Raw genomic sequence first — 26,496 nt, 5'->3', positions numbered from 1 at the left:
CGTCAACTACGCAGAAATTTTATTAGAGCTAATTTACCGGTTTCAACACTTGAAACTGTTATCTTCAAAAGTTTTAAGGAGGGTCAAACCATAGATAAGCCGACGTTAAATACGGATCTAACGACAATGTTCTTCACTGTATAATCAATAAATAGAGTCACTTCGCAAAAGAAATTGCGAACAGTAACAAGCAACAGAGTGTAAAATCGCAAATTATACATAATATACGCGATGAATTTTAGTCATTACTGATTATACTGATAATATTTTAGTCAGCATTTGTGTGAGCTACAGGAAAAAAAATTGTGTAGGTAGCGACATTCGTTTCATATATTATGAATGATTTGCGATTTGACAGAGAGTTACTTGCTACTCATCGCAAGTATTCCTTTGCTGCGTGACTACCTATTGATTCTGCAATAAGGGATACTATCGTCCGCTCCTCATTAGGCGTCGACTTACCTATGATTTGAGCTTATTTCAAAATTTTGTAGACGGCAGTTTAAAATGGACCTAATGAAAATTACACTCCTGGAAATTGAAATAAGAACACCGTGAATTCATTGTCCCAGGAAGGGGAAACTTTATTGACACATTCCTGGGGTCATATACATCACATGATCACACTGACAGAACCACAGGCACATAGACACAGGCAACAGAGCATGCACAATGTCGGCACTAGTACAGTGTATATCCACCTTTCGCAGCAATGCAGGCTGCTATTCTCCCATGGAGACGATCGTAGAGATGCTGATTGTAGTCCTGTGGAACGGCTTTCCATGCCATTTCCACCTGGCGCCTCAGTTGGACCAGCGTTCGTGCTGGACGTGCAGACCGCGTGAGACGACGCTTCATCCAGTCCCAAACATGCTCAATGGGGGACAGATCCGGAGATCTTGCTGGCCAGAGTAGTTGACTTACACCTTCTAGAGCACGTTGGGTGGCACGGGATACATGCGGACGTGCATTGTCCTGTTGGAACAGCAAGTTCCCTTGCCGGTCTAGGAATGGTAGAACGATGGGTTCGATGACGGTTTGGATGTACCGTGCACTATTCAGTGTCCCCTCGACGATCACCAGTGGTGTACGGCCAGTGTAGGAGATCGCTCCCCACACCATGATGCCGGGTGTTGGCCCTGTGTGCCTCGGTCGTATGCAGTCCTGATTGTGGCGCTCACCTGCACGGCGCCAAACACGCATACGACCATCATTGGCACCAAGGCAGAAGCGACTCTGATCGCTGAAGACGACACGTCTCCATTCGTCCCTCCATTCACGCCTGTCGCGACACCACTGGAGGCGGGCTGCACGATGTTGGGGCGTGAGCGGAAGACGACCTAACGGTGTGCGGGACCGTAGCCCAGCTTCATGGAGACGGTTGCGAATGGTCCTCGCCGATACCCCAGGAGCAACAGTGTCCCTAATTTGCTGGGAAGTGGCGGTGCGGTCCCCTACGGCACTGCGTAGGATCCTACGGTCTTGTCGTGCATCCGTGCGTCGCTGCTGTCCGGTCCCAAGTCGACGGGCAAGTGCACCTTCCGCCGACCACTGGCGACAACATCGATGTACTGTGGAGACCTCACGCCCCACGTGTTGAGCAATTCGGCGGTACGTCCACCCGGCCTCCCGCAAGCCCCCTATACGCCCTCGCTCAAAGTCCGTCAACTGCACATACGGTTCACGTCCACGCTGTCGCGGCATGCTACCAGTGTTAAAGACTGCGATGGAGCTCCGTATGCCACGGCAAACTGGCTGACACTGACGGCGGCGGTGCACAAATGCTGCGCAGCTAGCGCCATTCGACGGCCAACACCGCGGTTCCTGGTGTGTCCGCTGTGCCGTGCGTGTGATCATTGCTTGTACAGCCCTCTCGCAGTGTCCGGAGCAAGTATGGTGGGTCTGACACACCGGTGTCAATGTGTTCTTTTTTCCATTTCCAGGAGTGTATGTGCAGCTGGCAATTGAATTGTATCGATGTTGCAAGAATACACACTTCAGCTGCTGAATTATAGCTACGAAGCCGGCCGCGGTGGTCTAGCGGTTCTAGGCGCTCAGTCCGGAACCGCGCGACTGCTACGGTCGCAGGTTCGAATTCTGCCTCGGGCATGGATGCGTGTGATGTCCTTAGGTTAGTTAGGTTTAAGTAGTTCTAAGTTCTAGGGGACTGATGACCACAGATGGTAAGTCCCATAGTGCTCAGAGGCATTTGAACCATTTTTTTTTATAGCTACGAAGAACATCTGGTAACTGAGTATACCTTCAAGCTACGGCGATCCATTGTTATCATGTACCATGAATCAATCTGTATAATGGCTGTAGTCCAAATACATACAAATGATTATAGTGTTAAAAGATTCATGGTAGTTTACTTCAGTGATCGACCATAGTTAGCATGCATTATTCAGTTAAGTTCGACAAATTAATCAGAATTCTATCAGAACTAGTAGTTATCACGTTGGTGCTTCACAGAGGTCGTTTATTCCTTTTTCAAGCAGAAGCCGTTGATCTTCACCCACACAAAACATTTATAATACTACATCGTGAAAAGCAGATGCCATACTGATATTTAGTCAAAGAAGCCTAAAGAACTGTAATGCACCCGCGTCAGATGTCAATTACAGAAGCTTCGGTCGACCGATTCCAGGGCATAGCTCGTCTGTTTGGAACCTTGCCACACATGATGCATATAAGAAATAGAGAATCTACATCTACATTTACATCTACATGGATACCCCGCAAGCGCGTCGAGAAGGATACCCTGTACCATTACTTGTCATTTCGATTTCTGTTCCACTCGCAAATTGAGCGAGGGAAAAATAACTATCTATACACCTCCGTATCAGCCCTAATTTCTCGCTCGCCCGCATCTCGTGGTCGTGCGGTAGCGTTCTCGCTTCCCACGCCCGGGTTCCCGGGTTCGATTCCCGGCGGGTCAGGGGTTTTCTCTGCCTCGTGATGGCTGGGTGTTGTGTGACGTCCTTAGGTTAGTTAGGTTTAAGTAGTTCTAAGTTCTAGGGGACTGATGACCATAGATGTTAAGTCCCATAGTGCTCAGAGCCATTTGAACCATTTGAACCTAATTTCTCGTATCTTATCTTCGTGGTCCCTATGCAAAATATTTGTTGGCAGCAGTAGAATCGTTCGACAGTCAGCTTCAAATGCCGGTTCTTTAACGTCGCCTTCCCTCCAGGGATTTCCATTTGAGTTCTCGAAGCGTCTTCGTAACACTTACTTAGCAACCTGCCTCTGAATCGTTTCGGTGTCTTTCTTCAATCCGACCTGGTACGGATCCCCAGAACAATCAGAGACGAGCAGAATGTAGTCCTGCGTCGGTGGCGCGGTACATATTTCGAGCAGCCAATCGCCTTGGTGGCGGAGTACCCAGACGCGACCATCGACCCTGAGTAACAAACTACGTGATTCATCTGACCAAACGAGAGGTTTCCATTTATCCACGGTCCAATCTTGGATATCGTTCTCACTGCAATCGACGATTCATGGGTACATGTGAAGTTCGTCTGTTGCGGAACCCCATGTTCTAGAATGTGCGCTGAAAGGTGCGCTTGCAAACGCTTGCGCCAACGTCAGCTTTGTTCTCTGTCGTCATATCTTCCTCGTGCCGTATACTGCTCCACGTTCTGAGGCATGGACGTACGACACGTTGTCGCATGCTCGCGGTTTCATCGTCTTTCAACCAATTTCCATGATATGATCACGACAGTAGCAAGTCAACAGACGACCACCTTCGCCGATTCCAATTTGATCATTTCCAAGCGTTGGACCACAACAGTCTGCCCTTTCTTGGTGGATTTTACCCATTTGAGTTCCTTTTGAGTCATCAGTCTTCTGACTGGTTTGATGTGGTCCGGCATGATTTCCTATCGTGTGCCAACCTCTTCATCTCAGAGTAGCACTTGCAACCTACGTCCTCAATTATTTGCTGGATGTACTTCAATCTCTGACTTCTTGCAGTTTTTGCCCTCTAAAACTCCCTCTAGTACCATGGAAGTCATTCCCTGATGTCTTAACAGACGTCCTATCAACATGTACCTTTTACTTGTCCGTGTTTTTCACATATTCCTCTCCTCTACGATTCTGCGCGGAACAACCTCACTCCTTACCTTATCAGTCCACCTAATTTTCAACATTCGTCTTCTGCTCCGGTTATCCCAAAGTCCTTGTGTCACTACCATACAAATTCTTTCTCAAATTAAGGCCTATCTTTGATACCAGTAGACTTCTCTTGGCCAAGGACGTTCCATATCAGAGCTAGAATGCTCCCCATTCTTCGCTTCTCCGCTTGCATACTGGGTAGTTATAGTTAAAGTGCAGCTATTCATGGAGTTCCAGTGTGGGCTGCAATTATCGTATGGAAGTGAAACTTGATAGATATGTTAAAGCGTTAATGTGGAACCGATTTACGTTGAAAAACAATTAATTCCAATTTTGGCCATAAGGTGCAAATCTGACACCATGCGGCATCTCGTCGACAAATCAGTGGTCTTATTGAATAAACTGTGAACTGGCAGGTAATAATAAAATCAACATAATGCCTTTCTCACTAGTTTGACCTTTTCTGCCCACCTCCCTTTCCTAATCGATCACTCATGGACACATTTCTTGTATGTCGTCGTTGCATTCACAGCGCCAGTTTTGCACTTGGTGGAAAAAAACTAGAACAATTTTTTTTTTGAGCGTAAATCGGTTCCACATTAACGCATTAGAATATCTAATAAGTTTCGCTATCGTACGATCTGTAAGTAGCTGCCCTTTATTTATAACCACCTGGTGCTTTCCTTACCACGTCACGTATCTGCAACGCCACCAGCCAGCATTCAGTCTCGCAATCGGCAGTGGTCATGATATTTTGGGTCATCAAAATGGATTTCGCGAAACAATAACCACCATAAAACCAGTGTACTTCGAGGACGTGCACATTCGTACCGGCTTTTTATCTACCTGCACGCAATTTACGAATTAAACAGGTAAGCGGAGATATCTTTTATTTTCTTGCCTCAACACAAACAAGTGCGTTTCGTACTGATGTTGCTGGTTTCGACAAGTCAGTGATTCATCAGACATGTTGCGAATGGAGAGGTACGGTCGTCGTTGGGTTGTCAAGCTTACACCACCACAGATGTTACGATCAGTTCTTGCTTCTCTGAACGTACATTCCCACGCCGATCATCCGTTATTCCAGCCGCTGCCGCCTACACACTGACACACTGCGGGCTACAGTAGCTCGCTCTGTGTGCGACTTTTAAAGGACTCGCTTACGCTAAAGGTGACTTCACTCAGTACAATAACTGTTTATACAAGCGCTCGGGAAGGAACGTATCGTTTCTGATGGAAAATCCACACCGGCAATGAATAGGGTCCGGGTGGTTATAATTAAACTAGCGGTGTTCCGAGTGATGCAGTGCGGGCTGTATACATCGCGGGGTACTGAAACATCATAGTCCTGTTTCTGAATCTACATCGCAGGTTTGTTCCTGAATCAGTGCACTCGTGGAGCATGCTGAGAAAAATAATAGCTTAATTTTCCGTCATCAGTTGAAAATATGGCTCTATAACCTGTCAGAATGTGAAATTTTTTCCTGTTAGTAACTTCGTGGTGGGCGTTCATTTCTTTTGTGACGTGACTGTTAGCGTAAAAAGTAAGAAGCTTTAAGTTTTCTGTACGAAACTCTGTGTCTGTTGAGAAGGAAGACCGTGGACTGCTGGTAAAATTGTTTTATCAGAACAACAGCAATAGCAGCGCTGTATTGAATGAATATCGCCGACAGAAACAGATACGAAGAAACCCCTTGTAAATAAATGAGCTAAAGATTATGATCAAGAAATCTGAAGAAAGAAGTGAATTAGGTGGCGCAGCAGGAAGAGAGAGGCAGCCCATTCCCATGGCAGTTGCTTATGAAGTTGCTGTACCGACTGTAACCGACCGTGCACCACATGCCTCAATTTCTGCAGGCAATACTCAAGCTGTGTCAGGGGAATCGTCTCTCTAACAGTTCAAAAGGTTTTGTAATTTATTTTACACTGGTATCCCCTCAAGAATTAGAATTTGCACCAAATCAATCCCCAAGGTAGGCTACAAAGTCGTGGTTTTGCCCTTTTTTTTAATACGGAATGAAATAGGTGACTTGTGGCTAGGGAATATTTTTTTAACGGACGAGGCACATTTTATTCTGCACGGAGCCTACTATAGACAGAAAAATAACATATGGGGTTCTACTCTGCCATATATCGTACAGGAATGTCCACTACACTCAGCTTATGCGACTGTGTGATGTGGTTTCAGAAGCGCCTTCCTTACTGGTCAGCTTTTCTTCGTGGAGGTGAACCTCGCGGTCCTGTTAGGTGTACAGTAAAATCTGCACGTTATAGCGAGCTCCTTACGTAACACCACTATTTCAGTTCAAGATGGGAGGACACCACTTGTCACTTGCCAGGTGGAAGATTTGCTTCGGAAACCATAGTCAAGTACCAAGTACTTCATCATCTCTAGGCAGTGGCTTTCCAGACCCCCCCCCCCCCCCCCCCCCACACCGACCTAAATTCATGGAACTTATAGTTGTGTGGATATCTGAAAGACCGTGTCTATCGGGGATGTATCCAGATCCGAAGGATAACATACGACAACATATCACTATGATTACTCTGGGTATGCTCCGAGCAACTGGTGACCACGGTATCTTACGGTCGCAGCAGGTTCCTGAGTCGGGAGACCACACTGAACACATGCTATAACTTGTGACCACATCCTAATATACGTACCACAACCGCCATTATCACGTGTTTTATCGTTCCTCCCCTTTTCCTGCACCCTCGCCACATTCTGACTACTTACAGCGCCTTATTTCACCTGGAGTCAGAAAGTGGAACTATTATTTATTCAGCATACTGCGCGAACATACCTACGGTGTTTCAGCGTCCTGTGGTGTATACAGCCCGCACTGTAGAATCCCGAACACCGTCAGTTTTGTTTACTGTACCGGTACCAAACTACTGACATGTGTAACAGGTCAGTCTGCTAGTTACGAGAACGTGCCTACACCTGCATAAAATTACCGTCGTGAAGACGGGGGTGAGCACTGATCGAAGCTGGGAGCAGTTGGAGGGCAAAGTGGCCGAGCCGGGTCTGTCAATTGCCGTGGTGGGCGGAACAGGCCGCCGGCACGCTGTTAGCGGCCACACAGGGCCCCTAATGATCTTTCGGTGCGCCCCCACGGATCACAATAGGCGCAGGCCGGAGCGCGCCGCTTCAATGGCGTCTGCTGGGCGAGCTAAGCTGATACCCGGCGCACAATAGCTGCTCCGGCACATTGTCAACTGCCTGTAAGAATAATCACCACGTGCGCCGTACACGGCAGATACAGCAACCTCTGCCCGTTCCAGTCCCTAAATTGTACTACACATCACAATAGCCTTGTCATGTTCACAGATATTTTTATATAATCTCTCGTTTTGGCCATTAAAATATGTACAAAATACACTGAGGTGACGAAAGTCATGGGATACCTACTAATATTATGTTATACCTCGTTTTTCCCGCCTTAGAGCAGTAACTCGACGTGGCAACGACTCAACAAGACGTTGGAAGTCCCCTGCAGAAGTACTGCTGTGTCTAAAGCCGTCCATAATTGCGAAAGTGTTGCCGATGGACGAATCTGTGCACCAACTGATCTCTCGATTATGTCCATTCGCTCTAGTTGTCCAGAATGTTATTCAAACCAATCACGAACAACTGTGGCCCAATAACATGGACCATTGTCATATAAAAAATTCCATTGTTACTTGTGAACATTAAGTCCATAAATGGCTCTACATGGCCGGCCGCGGTGGGCGAGCGGTTCTAGGCGCTTCAGTCCGGAACCGCACGACTGCTACGGTCGCAGGTTCGAATCCTGCCTCAGGAATGGATGTGTGTGATGTCTTTAGGTTAGTTAGGTTTAAGTAGTTCTAAGTTCTAGGGGACTGATGGCCTCAGATATTAAGTCCCATAGTGCTCAGAGCCATTTGAACTATTTTTTGGCTCTACATCGCCTCTAAGTAGCCGAAAATAACCATCTCCACTCAATGATCGTTTCAGTTGTACCAAAGGACACACTCCATTCTATGTAATCACTATTGAAATCATTATGGAGCCTCTACCGGCTTACACAGTGCCTTGTTGACAACCTGGGACCATGGTTAGTGTGATCTGTACCACACACGAACCGTATCATGAGCTCTTACCAACTGAAATCGGGACTCATCTGACCAAGCCACAGTTTTCCAGTCGCCTAGCGTGCAACCGATATGGTCACGAGCCTAGGAGAGGTTATGCCGTGCAAAGAGACCCTCGTCGGTCGTCTGCTGCCGTAGCAAATTAAGGCTAATTTATTATGCACTCATGTCCAAAAAAACTTTGCATCGTAATCTGAATAACACAGACACTGCAATATCGTACTTATCTGCCGATCGGTTCTTTCATGTACAACGTCTGACCGTACCGGAATATACGTAATGGGTGTGCGAGTACGGATCGCAGACGCGTGGTTGACGACATATGGAATTTTGGTTCTGGCCGTGAGTCGTGCATGGATAACCAATCAGTATTGCGACCGCTCGCGATAAGCGGGAAATCCGGGTTCGAGTCCCGGACCGGCACAAATTCTTCTTATCGTCAATCCATTCTACAGCTGATGGTTGTCCTCATTCGCAATTGCGAATTGATTTAATGTATTTCATAACGGTCGTAGTCACCACAGCGACTGTTCCTTTGGACAAGCATGGAAGAAAGGCCATAATTATGTACTTTATAGATTAGGAAAAACTTTTAACAATGCTGACTAGAATACGCTCTTTGAAATTCTGAAGTGGTAAAATATCATTTGCAGCAGATTCAGAAGGTACAACAGGTCTACCAAAGAGACTGCTTACACCATCCTTGTCCGCCCTGTTCTGGAGTATTACTGTACGGCGTGGGATCCGCATCAGGTGGGACTGACGGAACACATCGAAAAAGTTCAAAGAAGGGCAGCCCGTTTTGTATTATCACGAAATAGGGGAGATAGTGCCACAGACATGATACGTGAACTTCAGTGGCTACGGGACCTTTTCATGCAATTTCAATTACCACTCTTCTTTTTCCCGCGAGCCTTTCGAGAGTGGGGCGGTAGAGAGACAGCTTGAAGGTGGTTCACTGAACCCTCAGCTAGGCACTTTAATGTAAATAGCAGAGTAATCACATAGATGTAGATGTTGATGTAGATGTAGATGGAACGAAAGGTTGCATATAACTTGTGCAGAAACGAGGCTGCTGTTCTAAGAGCATGAGAGGGAAGCGGGAGTTGGATAATTCAACCTATATGTTAAGCAAGCAGTAAAGGAATTCAAAGAAGGAAATTAAAGTTCATAGAGAATACGTAGATGAAGATGAGATGGGAGACAGGACACTACTAGAAGAATTTGTCAGCCGGCTGGAAACAGCTCCTGCAATAGAAGGCATTTCATCAGAACTACTGCAACCTTTGAGAAAGCCACCTGTGGCTAAACAATGTCTTCTGCAAGATGTGTGACACTGGTGAAATACCATCACACTTCAAGAAGAATGTAATAATTCTAATTTCAGGGAAAGCACGTACAGACTGGTGTGAATATTACGGAACTATCGGTTTAATACTCGTAAGTCATGGTTGCAAAATACTGACACTAGTTATTTAGAGAGGAATGGAAAAACTGGTAGAAGCTGACCTCGCGGACGATAAGCTTGGATTCCGGAGAAATGTAGGAGCACTCGAAGTAATTCTGACCATGCGAATTGTCTTAGAAGTTATGTTATGGAAAGGCAAACTTACGTTTCTAGCATTCATAGACTTAGAGGAAGCCTTTGACAATGTTTACTGGAATACACTCTGAAATTCTGAAGGTAGAAGTAAAATATCAGGAACAAAACTTCATTTTCAACTTGTACAGAAGGCAGATCTCAGTTAACAGTCGAAGGGCATGAAAGGAAAATATAGTTGAGAGGACTGAGACAGTGTTGTAGCCTATCCACGGTGTTATTCAAACTATACATTGAGAAGCAGTAACGGAACCCAAAGAATTTTTTTTAGAAAGAATTAAAGTTCAGGGAAATGAAATAAAATCTTCGAGGTTTGCCAATGACGTTGTAATTCTGTCAGTCAGAGAAAATGACTTGGTGTGGCAGTTGGAAGGAACGGAGAGTCTCTTGAAAGGACATATACGATTAACATAAAAAAAATAAAGCAAGGGAAATGGAATGTAAAAAAATTCAATCGGGTGATGCCGAGGGAGTTAGATTAGCAAATTAGGTACTAAGAGAAGTAGATGAGTCTTGTTATTTGGGCAGTAAAATAACTGATGATGACTGAAGTAGAGAGAAAATAAAATGTAGACTGACAACAGCAAAAGAAGAGTTTCTGAAGAAAACGAATTTATTAACATATAGATTTAAGTGACAGGAAGTCTTTTCTAAAGGTATTTATTTGGAGTCCAGCCTTGTGTGGCAGTGAAACGTGAACGATAATCAGTTCTACCAAGAAAACAGAAGTTTTCTGAAAAGTGGTGCTAAAGAGTAATGCTGAATGTTAGATGGCTAGATCATGTAACTACTGCGGAGGCACAAAGCAGACCTGGGGTGAAAATAAATTTGCGCCACACCTCGACTAAAAGAAGGGACTGATTGATAGGACACATTCTGAGACATACAGGAACCGGAGAGCTAGAGATGAAAATAATAATCAAGTGCAGATGGATGTTCCTTACAGTAGTAGTTATTCGGATATGAAAAGGTTTTCACCGGATAGAGTAGCTCGGAGGAGTGCATGAAATTAGTCTTCGGACTGAAGACCACATCAACAGCAACGGAGAAAAAATAAAACATAAGGTTTGCCGACTCCTTTACAATCCTATCAAAAGAGTTGGCAGGACAGTTGAAGAGACAGAAGAATATCTTGTAAATAGGAAATGAGACATTATAAGTAACTGATGAGTTTTTCTATTTATCCAACAATGTTCTTCATGATAGCCGAAGCAGGGATTCGCCATAGCTGGAGATTACCGAAAATGTGAAATTTTTTTAGCACCGAACATGAACTTACATGTTAATAAGTCTTTTCTGAAAGTATTTGTCACAAATGTAACCTTTTACGGAAGTGAAACGTAAAAGGTAAATATTTCAGACGACAAGAAAATACAACGTTTTGAAATGTGATGCGAGAGAAGAATGAACGGGTAATGCATAACAAATGTGAATTGGGGTAGGAAGTATACGAATTTAGGTCAGAACTTGACTAAAGGAAGGCTTCCGTTGGCATTGATTGGTATCAGGGAAACATCGATTTGGTGAGGGAGGGAAGTGTTCAGGTTAAAAAATTGTAGATTTAAACATTGATTGGTACCAGGGAAACATCGATTTGGTGAGGTGTTAAAAATTGTAGATCTAGACCAAAACTTAATAACAATAAGCCATTTATAATGGATGTTAGTTTCATTTGTTATACAGAGATGAAGAGGTTTGCACGGGATAATAAGGTACTGCATCAGATTTGTCTTCCGGACCGATTATCATACCAACGGGAAGCATGGAGGGTGCGGAAACTTATGTCGTTAACATGTCACTCTTTGAACAAGACAGACAATTCGGCGTTTATGAAAATATGGTAAGCATATGTTGCATGCGACATTCGTCCTCATTCTTGCTACTGTGTCTATCCCTAAGATTACACAGAAGCTAAACAGATGTGAACTATTTTCATTCTTGTTTGACTCTGAGTGTCGTGAAAACTGGCAACATGGCTATTTTTCCGAAAGATGATGCTCTATCTGATGGTAAAAAACGTCTGACTTCGGCCTTGTTAGCTTTCTTTCACAAGCAATGCTCCGTAATTCATAGCGAGCGTCCTTGTACTGCCCCGCGCTTCTTATTGTGGAACTATTGTCAGTGAATGGGTAGACCAAACCATTCTCATATTTATGGAGTCGATAACGTAACTATATCCAGCTCCAAGTTCGAAACGGTTCATTAGTTGATTACCGCTCTTGCACAGGTGCAGAACGGCGCTTCTTCGGCACCGGGTAGTGCACATCAACTGTGTGCACGGATAAAAAGTTACATAGTGATTTATTATCTTAGTAAAAGGAAAGAAAGAGTTCGATAATATCAAATGGTGCAATATGTTCGAAACTATGAGGCAAATAAGAGTAAACTGTAGGGAAATACGGGCAATATACATTACCTACAAGAAACAAAAGGGAAAATAAGAGTGGAAGACCAAGAACGATGTGCTAGTATTAAAAATGCTCTATGATGTGGATACAGTCTTTCGCCTCTACTGTTCAGACTATACATAGAAGAAGCAATTTAGGAAATAAGAGCAACATTCAAGAGTGGGATTAAAATTCGAGGTGAAAGGACATCAGTGATAAGATTCAGCGATGATGTTGCTATTCTCAATGGAAGTAAAGAAGAACTACAGGTTCTGTTGAACGGAAGCCGGCCGGAGTGGCCGAGCGGTTCTAGGCGCTTCAGTCTGGAACCGCGTGACTGCTACGGTCGCAGGTTCGCATCCTGTCTCGGGCATGGATGTGTGTGATGTCCTTAGGTTAGTTAAGTTTAAGTAGTTCTAGGGGACTGATGACCTCAGATGTTGAGTCCCAAAGTGCTCAGAGCCATTTGAACCATTTGTTGAACGGAATAAACAGTCTAATGAGTACAGTACATGGATTGAGAGCAGAACGAAGAAAGACGAAAGTAATGAGAAGTAGCATAAGAGAGAACAGCGAGAAACTTAACGTCTGAACTGGGGATCACGAAGCAGACGAAATAAAAGAACTCTGCTACGAAGGTGGCAAATATAGCCCATGACGGACGGAACAAGGATGAGATGAAAAGCAGACCGGCACTAGCAATAGGGGTACTTCTGTCCAAGAGAACTCTACTGGTATCAAACCTAGGCCTCATTTTGAGGAAGAAATTTCTGGGAATGTACAAATGGAGCACAACTTTGTATGGTAGTGAGTCATGGACTACGAGAAAACCGGATTAGAAGATAATCGAAGCGTTCTGATGTGGTGCTACAGTAGAATTTTCAAAATTAGATGGACCGATAAAGTAAGGATTAAAGCGGTTCCCCCAAGAGTCGTAAAGGAGAGGCGTAGACGGAAAATACCGACAAGAAGAACGGACAGGGTGATAGGATATATGTTAAGACAGTGGGAAAAAATGACTTCCATGGTACTAGTAGGGTCTGTAGAGGGTAAAAACCTTAGAGGAAGAATGAGATTGGAATACATCTAGCAAATAACTGAGAATGTAATTTGTAATTGCTCCTCTGAGGTAGAAGGTAAATATCTTGTGGAACTATTGGCTGCATCTATGACTGAGGGAGAGGATTTGAAAAGCTTTTTTTCTCAGTGGTTAGTGGACTCGTTTCTTTACCGAAACGTGAATGTTAGTGCAGTATTAGTTTCTTAATGCTGATGATAAAAGATGAAGGACAGCCTCAGTCCCGGCACATAGCCTAGCCCTATTGGAGGCCCCCCGAGGGTGCCCATTCGAAGGACGCACCGCACACACAATAATGAAGGGAAGCAAGTGCTAAGCAATACTGTTCACGTAGTCCACACTATGGAGGCCGAGAAAGAGGAACAGCTAAATGTAGTGTGGTTTTGACTGCGAAAGGAGCACCAGGGAGTGAATTTCGTGCCCGATCGTTGTGTCACGTGCGCGTGTGTTGGCGTGGAATGAACAATTTCGACACGATAGGGTGTCTCTGAAAGAGAGCAGTCTACCAGGATAGGCTCATGGTGTCATTGCCCCTTCTCTCATTGCTGGGGTGTATGCTGACTTCGATGGCGGACGACGGGAGACATTCGCTCATGTTGGACATGTCACGGAACCGCTCACACAATCATGACGGAGCATCTGAAGTTCCCGAATATCTGTGCGCAGTAGCTTCCCCACCGCATGATGGAGGGACAGAAGTTGGACAGAATGTCGATAGCGCTGCAGCACCTCGAACGACATCACGATGGAGAACATCGTTTCCTGTCCGGTACTGTCACGGGAGATGTAACACGGTGCCGTCATTTAGAGATGGAAAGCAAGCATCATAGTAAACAGCGGAAGCACATGCATTCAGCCACATCGAAAAATTCCAAAGCCGTGCACTCCAGCTCCGGGAAAGTCATGATGGCCTTTTTCTTTACCTGCGAGGGCGCGCTGATCACTGATATTCTGGAACAAGAAGCCACAATTAACGAACAGCACTACGTGGATATTTTGCAAAAACCTTAAAAAAAAACGAGGTGAAGCCCCTCCAAGCTCACACCAGCATGATGGCCAACTCAAAAGGTCCACTGATATCTCTGCATAAGGGTTAGTTTTCACTAATGTGAGGTGTCGCAGAATGTGGGTACTGCGATGTTGGCGTACGTCTGGTTAAAATTAACCATCAATACGCACTCATCAGGAGATACTCGAAAGTCGAATGAAGGGTAGCGGTTTGTAGGGTAGAGGGGGGGAAAAAACGCCATGGCAAGAGCTAAGGGAAAAGAACCTCTGAGATAGTTAGATCGAGTAGTAAGAGCAGTAGCGGATGTCTTGCTGCCAGCGACAGGTCATAGAAGGGTAGGCTTTGTTAGTAGTGGGTATCACGCATGTCGATACCTTTGACGTTGTGCGGTGCTGTTACTCGGCGGCTGCCGCTGGGTGCCGGTGTTCATCTCTCGGTCAGCGTCAGCATACCTGCAACAGTCAGATTTATCATCGTTTTGTGTCCGACTGGCCATATATCAGATGCACAGTGTAGAGTGATGTAGGCGATCTGTTTGTGCGTTAGTGTGCGAGCTCGTCGGTTTCCCTACTGTAGGCTGTTGGTCGGCTTTAATAGCAGCTGGCATATCCAGTCAACGTTGCAGATATGCTGGGGCTTGTCGTCGTTTGTCGCTTGTTGGTGTATGATAGCTTGTCATAGGAAGTTATGCCCTGTCTAGTAGTGTCTTTGGCTGCTTATGCTTCCACCTATCGTTGTGATCATAGTTTCCCAGAGTAAGGATGAAAGGATTGCTCGAGTGGCTCGAGTTCCTGTATAGTCGTGTGGCGTGTATACTTTCTTGGGGGTTTCAGGGAGGTATTCATTGTGAAGATCCACGGTGCGTGTGTAGCGTTGAGCGTTGCTAATGATGCGTAGCACTTTGTTCTGTATGCTCTTCAGGCGGCGCAGGCGTGTAGGAGCTGCATATCCCCAAACGGGAGCTGCGTACGTCATCAGAGGTCTAACTAGTGTCATGTATATGGACCTCGACACCCTCCTATTAAGTGTACTTTCCCTGTTGAGCATTGGGTAGAGTTGTTTGAGCCTCGCGTGCGATCTGTTGGCAGCCAGACACCGAGATATGTGACTTCCTCTCGGAAACGTATTGGGCCTTTATGTAGTGTTACCTGTTTGCAGTGTTGATGTTTGCGCAGTAGTTTCGGTGTGTGTGTGAACAGAACTGCTTCGCACTTGTCGAGTTTACTTTAATACGCCATCGTTCCCACCAAGACTCGGCCGATCTGAGTGCCATCTGTATTCATGAATTAATGTTCGACATTTTCCAATCTTGCGCAAGAATGGCTAACCTGTGCGCGCTATCAAATCCAAACGCCCAGGAATGTTCACGGACGGATCATCCTGTTGTAGTATAGTGCTCGCACGCATTTTGCCAAGGCCGTTTCGACTACGCTGTAGAATTTCCGCGTTCCGTAGGGCAGTCCTTACACATTCACCATACAGTAACGATCTCTCCATAGGTTTGGAATCTCGAAAAAAGACATTCATGGATGTCGATTTGCGTTAGACGAAGAGATTGTAAGCGTACAGTCATGGTTCCGTAGACATTTGTTCACGAGGGAATTGATCTTCTTGTGTCATAGTGGGTCACAGTGGGATAAATATATTAACAGTTATGATGTTTACTTCCTAAATAGTAAGAAGTTTATTTACTTTTCTCTCCCGTCAATCTCGTTTTTGTTTAATATGCGAAACAACGAGATACTTCTTCATCCACCTCTTCTGCAGTTCAGTTATTAGGCCTATTTCTGTTCCAGTGCCCATCTCTTCATTAGCCTTCCCAGATTTCTTCAGCTAACTGTATTATAATTTCTGGCTTTTTAAGGTGGTCTGCTGCAGCTGATTTTGTCGAGAGGTTCACTTGGTTTAACACAACAGAGGAAAGCTGAATGAACAGCTCAGCAGAATGAGCTGTTTGGTACATTAAATATGTTCAGTTCCTTTCTAATTTCGTTGTTTCTTATTCTCTTTACCCTGGTAGACCTTCCAAGGTGCTCTCAATTTAGCTGCCTGGATCTTTCTTTCTTGTGGTTTGTAAATGATACACGACTCAGTTTAGCAGATATTGTGGGGGTGGCATTAATTCGTAAAATTTCATTCGCGTTGTGTTTTTTGTCTTGTTTGTGAGGTACCCGTTCATTGTTCCACGTATGTTTCCAAATTCTGCTACTTTCTTGTCCATGTCGTTACCATACTTCTAGGTGATGCCACAATCCAGATAATGGAAATGACTGAGTTGTTCTACTGCTGTATTGTTGACCACTACTTTTGTTTTTATTTAATCCATCGTGAAAACCGTTGTTTTATCTTACTTTTTGGATATAATCGTACTGTAATCTTCGTCTGTTTTGCTTAGCAGTTAAATCCTTCTTACAGGTAATTATCTTTCTCCGTAAAACTGTGGCATCGTCAGCATATTAAATGCTATTCAAAGCAATCTGTTTGTCTATTCCAATAGTAGCATGAAGCTTGGCTTTCCATTCACACAATGATACACATACTTGGGTGAAATGCTATACCATTGTCCACCCTATCACTCGTGGTGCTGCCAGCTGTCAATTCATATAAAACGTGATTAGTTTTCGTATAGGCATATTAAAAGGAGTGGACACCATCTTTCTTTCAGTACGCTACACATGCTGTCTCTGTTGGCTTTGTCACAGGATGTTTCCAACACAACAAATGCTTAGCGGCACCACAAATTAAATTCTATACTGAAGAGCCAGAGAAACTGGTACACCTGCCTAATATCACGTAGGGCCCCCTTGAAGAAGCAGAAGTGCCGCAACACGACGTGACATGGACTCGATTAATGTCTGAAATAGTGCTGGAGGGAACTGACTCCATGAATCCGGTAGGGTTGTCCATAAATCCGTAAGAGTGCGATGGGGTGTACTCTCTTCTGAACAGCACGTTGCAAGGCATTCCAGAAATGCTCAATAATATTCAGTTCTGGGGAGTCTGGAGGCCAGCGGAAGTGTTCAAAAACTCAGAAGAGTGTTCCTGGAGCCACTCCGTAGCAATTCTGAACTTGTTGGGTGTCGCATTGTCCTGCTGGAATTGCCCAAGTCCGAAAGCACAATGGACTTGAGTAGATGCAGTTGATCAGACAGGGTGTTACGTACGTGTTACCTGTCAGAGTCGTATCTACGCGTACCAGGGGTCCCATGTCACTCCAACTGCACACATATCACACTATTACAGAGGCTCAACCAGCTTGAACAGTCCCCTGGTGACATGCAGGGTCCATGGATTCATGAGGCTGTCTGATAACCGTACTCGTCCATCCGCTCGATACAATTTCAAATGAGACTCGTCCGCCAGGCAACATGTTTCCAGTCATCAACAGTCCAATGACAGTATTGAAGGGCCCCGGCGAGGTGTAAAGCTTTGTTTCGTGCAGTCATCAAGGGCCTTCGGCTCCGAAAGCCCATATCGATGATATTTCACTCAATGGTTTGCACGCAGACACTTATTGACGGCCCAGCATTGAAATCTGCAGCAATTTACGGAAGTATTGTACTTCTGTCACGTTGAACGATTCTCTACCATCGCCGTTGGTCCCGTTCTTGCAGAATCTCTTTCCGGCCGCAGCTATATCGGAGATCTGATGTTTTTCAGGATTCCTGATATTCACGGTACACTCGTGAAATGGTCGTACCGGAAAATCCCCACTTCATCGCTACCTCAGAGACGCTGTGCCCCATCTCACGTTAAAACTCACATAAATCTTGATAACCTGCCATGGCAGCGGCAGTTACCGATCTAACAACTGCGCCAAATACTTATTGTCTTATATAGGCGCTGCCGACCGCTACGCCGTATTCTGGTTGTTTACATATCTCTGTATTTGAATGCGCATACCTATACCAACGGCTTCCTTGGCACTTCAGTGTATATCTTTTTCAGCCTGTTTCCTCACAAAAGCTGCATATGTGTTCGATCTTCCTCCACGGATACCCGTTTGTTCTTCACTTAATAGAGACTCTGATGTTACTGTAAATCTGATGTTCAAGATCCTAGCATAACCTTGTACGCTGAATCCATTGAGTTAATCCCTCTGTACTTCTGGCAGCTACTTCAGTCTCCCCTTTTAAATAGTGACACAAGTTCTGCTTGTCTGCCGTACTCTTGGTGTGACTCTCCTTTTCCAACACACATTAATAGATTTAGCACTTTCAGATGGAGAGAACCTACACCGTAGTTTAGGAGTTCACTGTGGATGCTGTAATTTTCCTGTTTTCCAAGGCCGTCATACTCTCCGTCACATCTTCTATGCATAAATCGTCCTCACGTCGCGGGTCCATATATTTCATACAACAGTTCTGTCTGATACACGATACAAAATAAAATATAGCTGTAGCCGTATGTCTCCAATTGAAGATGGGTGAAACGGTTCTACACAACAATAAAGTTCTATCAAACCTTAAATCAGTATGCGATCTTCATTAATGAAAATTTTCAGGTCTTCTTTATTTACTTTTGTGTGCGAGTCCATGTGTGAGCCCATAAAGAAACAATACTTACATACTATCTTCTCTAAATAGTTTTAAAGTGTTAAGAAATTACACAATAACATAGTACCGTTCTGCGAAAGAGAAAGAGAAAAGAAAGAAAGCAAAGTAGTTGAATATCTAACAAAATTTGCATATCTTCACTTTCCATCTCTTGAATTATGACGGATCCATACGACCGCGGTAGGAAGGCACGGAGTATTATCTTTCCAGGACGCACAACCCGTGGGACGAGAGATAACTGTTTTAATGAGGAAGACTGCGGGAGTGCTCTCCGCCCAAGCACGGCACACCGGTATCCGGTATCCGAATGGAATCTGAGACGAGGGGTAGCTCCTTCGAGCACCGCCGATCATTACATCGCGATCCAGGCAAGAATGAAGCACTACGGCTTTTATAACTCCGGTGCCGGTGAACAACAGGGAAAAATAAAATTTAGAGAGCGAAAGGAAAAAGTTCTTCGATCCTCGTTACAGCTATAATTTGACAACCTTTCGAGTCGTTTGTTCTTTCTGTTCTCTAACGAGGACCTTTGCTCTTTAGGAACAGTTCATCATTCATTTCCAGGAAAGGCGTATTTCTTTATTTTTCATATTCGCAAGCCACTGCTTTACACGGTATTCTGACAGCGTTTATTACTAACTTCATATTACGTTGGATCTTTACTTCGATTTTTATTTCAGTTGCATCCGTGACAGAGAGGGACCTGAAACGTAAATCTAGAGGTTTTTATCAGTGGTGTGATTTATTTTAGGTATATGGATAACTCCTTACACTAGGCCTTTCAACACTACGATCTCGAAAGGAAGAGGAAAACTATGACGTTGCTCACCTGCTCTCGTTGATAGAAATGGCATAACGTTGGTAGAACAGTGGAGTCCCTTACCTCTTATTTAAACCCAATTTGGTGACTAAATGTCTCTAACCCGCTCAAACGGTCTTACACTCACTGTTTCCGGTCACCAGATGTAAACTCCTCTTCTCGTTACTGATGACTTTTGTCAATTTATTTTACCTTAATTTCTGCGGCTGTCGGACTCAGGTACGGGAGCTTTACATAGAGAGCACGCTTCGTTACGGAATAAACCTGACCATGTACCTAATACGAACAGTGCCTATTTTACTTTTCAAATCACTCGATAAAAGAATGAAAAATGTTACTTTGAAATAATAACAGAAGAAGTGGGATTACAGCGTTTTATTGTCCCTTTTGCATGTAACACACTTCCCTAACAATGCCTACTTTCATCCAGTCCAGTCTCATTTAACATTTACGTTTGCTTCACAGTCAAGCTGTTCCATTTCCATGTGAGTTACAAAGTTAATGACTTATCAGGCAAACCTTTTCGTTTACGTTCTACTAGCAGATTGTTTCTCAACCACAATTACTATTTCTCAAACACGACACTGTATTAACAATGTATCTCTTAATTAATACCACACTCCTTTTCGCGAAATAATTATATTACAAAAATACTTTTCTTCTGCAAACCGACGTAACACTTTATAGTGTTAATTACACCTCCTACCAAATTCTGCTACTATTTATCGCGGACGCAGCTACGCTAAAGATGATGGTTATCGCTGGAACAACCGATTTTCGGTTGTATCTTTTTTTTCCGACGTCAGTTTAATCTTAATGATAAACAGCTCAAAATAAGCAGTTCCTGAAATAACCGCTTTTCTGTTCTGTGTTTTATTATTTCCTGTAATAAACGAAGAAACCGAATAAAGATTGAAAAAATGTTATATAGCTATAATATAAAACTATTACTACGAAGAGCGGAGTTGGTGCGCAAGTTATTCTTCATGGTCCTTCAGTATTTTGCGGATGCGTACTGAATTTTACACTTACTAATACTGATGCTAGCGCACATGGTAATGGTTGGGTTGCTGTGGCTCTAGTTCGTGGTGGTAAAGTGGAGACTGTATCAGGGCTGGAGTCGTTTAACAGCCGATAAGTTATTGCTTCTCGTACATTTCGGATATGTTAAGTGTATAACAAAGCTCGTGGTTCATCTTACTATATGTCCACAATGCTTTTGGTTCTTAGGACAAGGAATCGTCGTAAAGCAAATTAATCAGAGTCTGTGTCCGCATGGGATAGAGGAGCACTGAACTGTGCTAAGATTAAAGTTCTTGATGATGTGACGCATTACCATAGAAACTGAAATAAAGTACCTGTCCTTTCCTTGAGATATATAGAATCAAGATATATAGAATCAAAGTATAAAATTAAATAGTTAAATAAAAGATAACTTAGTTCGTCCACCGTTTCCTGTTTTTCTCAAAAACTGCTAAAAGTTGCATATTACAAAATATCACCAGTATTCTCCTACTGATTCTAATTTTTGGAAACTCTGCTCAGAAATCATGATGTAATCAAAGACCATAATCTAGGCATTACGAATAGTTAGTCCTAAATATTGAAAATTGAGGCTGGAGAACTATATTTTTCGTTTTAATTTACCCCTTTTCAAGGGCTACAGTCAAATAAAGGCATACTATTGGACACATGCGACAGATCAGTTACTTTCTATTTTTATCGCAAAAATATTTGAATTGTTAAGTTTTCTCCTTATGTGACAACGCAAGTCTGTTGTGGCTCCTCCTATTCTTAATCCTGTAAAGCAAACCGAACATGTACTTCACTGATACCGCAGTTCGTAAAATACTTTCAGACTAAGGATGGTGCCATTTTGTAATACAACTGATATTTTACAGTAGCGAGAAACTACACTGCTTGCACATGTGTACCGTCCGATAGGTTACGTCAAGTCACACCACATGATAACAGATGCATTACTGTCTTAGCAGTGTTGTACCAATCGTTACGCCATACGGTTATTGCACGTTTCTGTCAGCAGTATTATTAAGGTAACACGCATAGCTTTTCCCATTCTCTATAATAACGTAACATTTCAAAGCACTGGAAATTTTACGAATAAAAACTACTCATTTTTTAAAAACCGAAAATTTTAGCACTGATGCTGTGGCTAACTGATATTTCACTTGTGGCTACCTGATAGTTTTTTTCCCGGTTATCAGCAAAAAATAATAAAAACATCTGTTATAAAAGAGAAAAAGTAAACACAGGAAAATACTGATTATTCAGCACTAAAATCGCTTATAACTGATCTGTTTTTCCCATCCATACTGCGCGTGACCGGGCCATGCGGGATTCCAACACACAGTCCCACGTCCACGTCAAGGCGTCTCGTGATCACTACCGCTGGACCATTCTTGTGCCCACACCCCACTCCAAGGCACCCGCAGAGAAAAGGCGCGCTAGGACCAGAAAGTTCCAGAAGCAAGCGATAAGTAGGTAGTACCGTGTCAATACGTTATGACATCAAAGATAGTAGCCCTTACACGGATGGAACACCAGAGTTTTAGCTTCATTTCGAAACAAAACGTTTTGTTTGTGTATAAGTGATAATTTCTACCACAGCCATGATTAAAGTCTGGGTATAAATACCCGAAAGAAATTTGTGTTTTAAGAATGAATATCAAGCGATAAGGCAGAACTGTTGCGTTTGTGTTGTTGCTATGGTCTTTAGTAAGAAAACTGATTTGACGCAGCTAATCGCCCGATTCTATGTGCAAAAATCTCTTTATCTCTGAATGACAGTTTCAGGCTATATCCACCTGAACTTGCTGACAGCAGTCTAGTATGGGTCTCCTTCTGCTGTTTTTAACCCACACGCTTCGCTCCATACTCAAAATGACTATTCCTTGGTGCCACAGGATGTGTCAATCCCTTCTTTTTGTTAGTATAAGCCATAAATTTATTTTCTCTCCGATTCATTACTTCATTAGCTATCTCATATTTTCAGCTAGTCTTCAGCATTCGTCTGTAACACCACGTTTCAAAAGATTCTACTCTCTTCTTCTGTATACTGTTCATTCGCCACTTTTGATTCTCGTGCAAAGTTATACCCGAGAAAAATACTTTCAGAAAAGCTTCCTTAAGTTTAAACGTATGAGATGTTAAATGATTCTCTCTTTCAGAAACGTTTTTCATGTTGTAAGTCATCATATTATATCCATTATCCGTTGGTCTTGTTAGTCATTTTACTGATCGATAACATAACTGATACCTATTACTTTTGTGTCTCGGTCCCTAATCTGTCTCACAATCACCTGACTAAATTCGACTGCAGTGGTCTTCTTTCCCATTTGCTGATGTTCATGTACCTGTTATTACATACTGTAGTTCTGATGTGTAAGTCTTGTCTGTGAAATGCAATCCTTGGTGGAAACATGTTAATGAACCGAAATAATTACTCAGTAACGAACCTTCAGAAAGCAAGTTCTTAGATCAAGACACTTATGGAACATAACCTTAATTAATCTCTAAACCTGTTCTTAGTCCAAACGCAATTTCTTTTTATTAGTTAACGCGTTTGGGTAATGCAGCCATCCTCAAATCGATCAAAGCAATAACAAGCCCTGTTTTTTTTCTGAAAGATGTGTTACATCACTTACGCAGGGCAGTTTTCCAGGAAGATTGAAATATCCAACTGATAATTCCCTCTGTAACGAAGGTGATAAGAGAGATATCAATAACTACAGACCTGTTTCACTTCTGACATCACTTTCCAAAATTTTTGGTATTGTGATGTATTCTAGAACAGAATCCCAACTCAGCAACAATAATATCCTCGGTAAATCACAGTTTGAGCTTCAGAATAATTATTCAACTGACAATGTTATGTGTACGTTCATTGAGAATGGTTTTCAAAGCATTAAATAACAAACTAGCAATGGTTAGTATTCTCTCGAGCGATCAAAGGCATCTGTCTGTATGTAGATAAATAGAGGTTTTAGAGAATCTATGGTATTGCCAACCAATGGACAATGTCATACCAAGCCAAAAGAATGCAGAAAGTTATAGTTGTTAATTCATCCTAAGTAATCAGGGGAGATTCTTCTGACTGGGGAGAAATCACGTGTGGAGCTTCCCAAGGCTCAGTCTTACGTCCACTATTGCTCCTCATAAATGTAAACGATCTTGCGCCCAATATTAAACAAGCAGAATAAGTTCTTTTTGTAGACGACACAAGTATTGTAATCAATTCAAGTATACATTCAGAAACAGAAGATAGGGTACCGGAACAGTGTTCTTGAAACTATCATCGACTGGTTTACCATTACTGTTTTCATTCTCAATTTAAAAAAGACACAACATATTCACTTCTGCACATCTGCAGGTACCACACGAATGATAAGTATAACACGTGGTGAGGAAGTAATAAATAGATCTTTTAGACATCTGTTTAAGTAATTAGGCATTCTGACTACTCCTTCGGAGAATATTTCTTCCCTCATGAAGTTTGTTGCAAATAACGCGCTACAGTTCAAAAGAAACAACGATATGCATAATTATGGTACCAAAAGAAAAAATGACGTATTCGTACTAGGCACACGGTCAGGTTTATTTCGTAATAAAACGTTCTCTCTATGTAAAGCTCCCGTACTTGAGTCCGACAGTAAATTAAAGTAAAATAAATTGATAAAAGTCATCAATAACGAGAAGAGGAGTTTACATCTGCTGATCGGAAACAGCGTAAGACCGTTTGAGCAGGTTAGAGACATTTAGCCACCAAGTTGAGTTAAAATAAGTGATAAAAAATGGTTCAAATGGCTCTGAGCACTATGGGACTTAACATCTGAGGTCATCAGTCCCCTAGAACGTAGAACTACTTAAACCTAACTAACCTAAGGACATCACACATATCCATGCCCAAAGTAGGATTCGAGCATGCGACCGTAGCAGCGGCGCGGTTCCAGACTGAACCGCCTAGAACCGCTCGGCCACCGCGGCCGGCAAAATAAGTGATAAGGAACTCCACTGTTTTACCAACGTTATGCCATTTCTATCAATGAGAGCAGGTGAGCAACGTCAGAGTTGTCCTCTCACTTTCGAGATCGTAGCTTTCAAAGGCCTTGTGTAAGTAGTTATCCACATACCTGAAATAAATCACACCACTGATAAAAACCTCCAGATTTCCGTTTCAATTCCCTCTCTGTCACGGATGCAACTGAAATAAAAATGGAAGTAAAGATCCAACGTAATATAAAGTTAGTAATAAACTCTGTCAGAATACCATGAAAACCAGTGGCTTACGAATATGAATAAGTTTGTCTTTAGCACAAAATGGGGTGCTCAGCGCTAAAGCCAAGATGTTTATTGACCCAGTTAGCGCGCGCCGTCAATATGAACCATTATACTGCAGTTTAGGTACAAAAAAGGTATTATTTATCAACTGTAATCTTAAATTAATTTAAAAATACCAAATTTCTTCGAAACTGGCGAGCTTGCATAAAAAATCTAGAGAACGCACAGAAGTCTCAGTTATAACAACACTTACGCAGAAAAAATGCTTCTCTTTCATTGCGTTGGATATTAAAACAAATTAATTAAATTACAAAACTTTCTAAATAGCTTTAAATCTAGCTCAATATAAATAATGATAACTGATTTACTTTGACTAAAAATTGTGCAGTGACACTGTAAGAACCAAAAGTTTACTAAACTGCATGAGAATAGCGCTAAAAAAAAATTCTCACTTCGTAACTAGAAACTATTTCCGGAATCAACACCTTAGACGGAAACTCTGCTTCGTTTATGGTGCTCATTTACGACTAGAGTTTGCAATTTCATTGTCACATTACTCTCTAATGAGCCACATTTTAAGTTACAACTGCAGCTTGCGAAACTTGTGACAGCGACAACTAGTGAAACATTGCTACCGCACAGCAAAATTTCTGCAGCTAATACACGTCCATTTTTTCTTATTCTTAGCAATAAATTATGGATACAGGATTACATTACTGTTTTGTAACTTTTCAAGGACTTATAGGTATTCTCTGGCATTACTTTAATGTCGGTGTTAAAGAAGTACATCGATTTGTTTATAGTGACATAACTAATCACGTAACCAATTGAAAGTGCAGTAACACCTCAACAACTTGCCCTCAAGGCCTTCGAACATTGATGTCTGATTTGTCTTACCAGTTTCCCAAATGAAACCATCTAATAAGTTGTTAACATCAACTTACCAGAATGCAGGGGGAGTAACGTCCCCAACAACCGCCGACATTTCAATGTGCGAACACTCCGTCATTTTCAGGGCAGAAATAAAACAAGAGTGAGGATATAACGTTCGTTTTAGCCAGTAGAATCTCAAATGATCTGATTAGTGACAGTGCTCTAGTTTAATACAAAATGTCTAATTGCACTCTGTGTATGAAAAACGAAAGGTACCTCCATAACGGGGATTGAGTGTAGAGCGAGCAGATGCAGGAACCCGCCCCGCTCCTCATAGCAGGGACTTAGTGGAGGTTGTTTGTCGTTGCCTTCCTAATGACCTGTTATGAAGTGTCAAGAGTGTTGACGACTGTAATGACTGCTTGTGCAGTGTGGTGCTGGATTTGAATTGTTGTGGATGAAATTAAGGTAGAGAGTAAAAGCCTCCACAAAAGCACCAAGGGAGTCGCAGAGTTTAACGTCCCCATTCAGCGGACAAATCACCATAAACCATGCCATATGCGTTCACTTCATTGGACACTGCGGAGAGGTTTGTAATTTAATCCGGGACATTGTCACAAAGTTTGGTCGTGCGCCACCAGTC

The sequence above is a fragment of the Schistocerca americana genome, chromosome 3 (genome assembly GCF_021461395.2).
Source record: "Schistocerca americana isolate TAMUIC-IGC-003095 chromosome 3, iqSchAmer2.1, whole genome shotgun sequence".
Taxonomy (NCBI): Eukaryota; Metazoa; Arthropoda; class Insecta; order Orthoptera; family Acrididae; genus Schistocerca; species Schistocerca americana.
The sequence above is the reverse complement of the archived record's forward strand: the minus strand, read 5'-3'. Positions refer to the sequence as shown.